Genomic DNA, 3,161 nt, shown 5'->3' with positions numbered 1-3,161 from the left:
TTGCCTTTGTGTTTTCTATTGTTCTTCATTGGCTGCAAATTAGGCTCACTTTGAAAAATGATTATTTTCTTTGCTTACTGATTTATTTATTGAAAGCATTTTTATCTGGTTCTTCAGCCAAAATTTAACCCCACATTCTTTTTGTGCCGTTTGTGATAATGGTGGCCAAACTAACAGAGGACCCTGTCTACTTCAGGAGTCACTCGTTCAAACTCATCCCAGATCACACAACAAGACCAAGCCCCAGGTACCTCAGTGAGACCTTTCTAGTAAGAGTTCAAATTGGAACAGATCTTTCCATTAAATAGCCAGAATGTTCCTCACAGTGCTCTACAGATGGTCCTGTGGCTGATCCTTACTCAATAAACAGGATCACTGGATGGCTATTTGTGGATGTAATAAAGGTCAAGAAATTTTGAAGTTCACTGCCCTTATCACCACAAGGTAATCCCACTTACCCATGTTTGGTCAGACTCTGAGTCTTTCAGGCATCTCTTCTGACACTTCATCTCTCAGAACTCCTCAGTAAAGCAAATACCTTTAGGAATGGCACAAAGAGAGTCCACACAGGGGTGATGCACTCCAAAGCCCCAGCTGCCAGCCCATTCCAGGTAGTGACCAAGGCCTCAGCCAAGCGTCCCACCAGAACTTCAGGGAAAACCTTAAGTTCCCTCTAGAATCCCATAGGGTCCATCAGTGCCTGGGGTTTCCTTGCAGGAGAGAGTGGCACCAGTGATCCAGAAGGCAATCAGGGTGATCTGATCTATCCATTGATGACTCGGGAAAGGTCCATGGTTGCCATGAGGCCATGAACTCCTACACTCTGGACTCTATGCCACCAGGTGGCAGATTGAAATTTAGACAGTATTTCTAGTAATGTAAGCTGTGACTTGTGCAACTACAAAAAGCAAGGATATATTTTCTCTTTTGCACATACCCTAGATGCAAGTAAGATGAGAACTTGATTCCTACTTCACAGATTTTGCCCATTTTCATTCAGGGTTGTATCTCTGAAACCAGGCTCCATGCTCATTGAAACAAGGTCCAGGCAGGCTCTTGAGTCATTCAAGGAACACTTCCTTGAAATTAACCTTCCAAATTTTGCTTCCTAAAGTAGCAGAGTAGGATCACATCTGATGGCTTTCATATCTTCAAGTGAGCAATTTAGATATTTAACTCTTGGGGGTATAAACTACATAGAAACCTGTGTAAGTGGGCATAGGGTTGGGTAGTAAATCTCATTTTGGGTTGTATGGCATTTTTCATGCAGAGTAAGCTGAGTTTGAAAGTTGATATTAATATGCCAGGAATGTTTCCAGCAGTCATTTAAACATGATGAAGTGGGGACAGACGTGCAAAGAAAGATTTCATAAGTTATTCAAAAGACTGCTCAATATGTTTTTCACCAGGATAAATTATGCTTAAATTACACATTGCTATGCAAGTTGTACATTGTTAAAACATGACTGAAATCAACAATTAAACTTAGTTAAAGCAGCAGTAATGTAGGCACATACAGTTCCACATTATTTCTTCCTTTTCAAGAAGTTCTGTTGCTTCCACATAAATACGGTATTTTTCAGGAGAAGTTTTGTCCTCTGCATGTGTTCCTTTGTGGTACTGATACAGTGGTGCTAAAATAAGTATAGCATTCAGGGTTTCAGTTGCTTCCTTTTGGGTGGGAGGCTATTATTGTAATTGGTTTTCCTTTGTCAGTCTCCAGTACTGAAGATTTTTTTTAAAAAAGATCTGTGCACAGTGCTGGATTGTTCCCCTATTTTTGTAAAAAACATTGCCAGATGCTACTGCTGTGCCACTGGCATTTTTCTTATTATCATTATATATAGCCTACAAGTCAATTTGCATATTGTTCATTTTGTTTGTTTTCTGGATGGAAGATTTGATTCAAAGATTACTGTTATTAATTCTATTGCCAGTAGTGAAGTAAAACGCAGACCTACACTTATTTTCAATAATCCGGTTTTCACAGCTTATTCTATACCCTGACATTAACAGCACTGAAGTTCCAAAAGCCATCATGTCTAGATGCAAACCAGCCTAATTCAACTTCAGGCTCCTGGAGATGAAATCACAGCTGTGTGGTTGATTAAAACAAAACAAAGCAAAACAAAACAAACACATTGTGCTTGATTGGGAAAAGCATAATACAAGGACCTCGGAGAATATCACCAAATCTATATTGGCACAACTATGGGTCTTTGCTTTATTATGGTGATGACTTTTTTTGCCAATTCATCAAAGACTTCTGAGGGAAATAAGTGCCTCTTTCACCATGCCATTTGGCAGAACTTACCATATATCTTATGAACCCGGCCTTGCAAGCGTGCAACCTCAATTTTTATTGCTTGTCTGGATTGCAATAATCAGATATACACAAATTGTGGTCTAAGGAAGGCTCAATAAACCAATGTCTGATTACTGATGTTTCTTAGTCCAATTTTAAAACCACAATTCAGCCTCCTTCAATATAGGAGAGAATATACAGCCTTTTCTTACTCCTTTGGTGATCTGATGTCAGTATGTTTCACTATGTTCTATCCAGACTGGCTTCCTATCCTATGTATTCATTTTGCATGAGGACAGTGAGATGTCTCGAGATTCCTCTTTTCCTAGGGATATTCCATAGCTTGGCTTGACTGACTCAATTGAAGGCCTTTCTCTAATCAACAAAACATAGCCTACACTGAACACAGAAAGGAAGATCTATTGGAAACACTGAGAAGTCTCTGGGGTATATATTGTTGATTTCCCATAAAATAGGATTTAGAAAGATGAAGTGATTCTTAATAAATGTAAAATGATTGATTAATCATTCATTCTTAGATTTAGAACTAAAGCATAATAAAAAAATGAGGAATAGTTAAGTGCAATCTTTCTTTGAACACCCCTAGTTATCAGGCTGAAAAAAATAGGAACAAAAGAGAGCACGGAGGGGTTTGTCTTATAGCCCTAGGGCAAAAGGCTGAAAGCATGTATACATTGAGATCATGTTCTTTCTGATGTTATCAGCCTATCCATTCAACAGTAGATCCATGAATAGTTTTCTAGATCCAAAAACATTTCAGGGTGAACAACAGAATTGTCTTTGAAAAACAAAAAACAAAAGAGTCAGTCTTTTCTGCTAGCAATTATAGAATGGG

Source organism: Candoia aspera, chromosome 3 (genome assembly GCF_035149785.1).
Source record: "Candoia aspera isolate rCanAsp1 chromosome 3, rCanAsp1.hap2, whole genome shotgun sequence".
Taxonomy (NCBI): Eukaryota; Metazoa; Chordata; class Lepidosauria; order Squamata; family Boidae; genus Candoia; species Candoia aspera.
The sequence above is the reverse complement of the archived record's forward strand: the minus strand, read 5'-3'. Positions refer to the sequence as shown.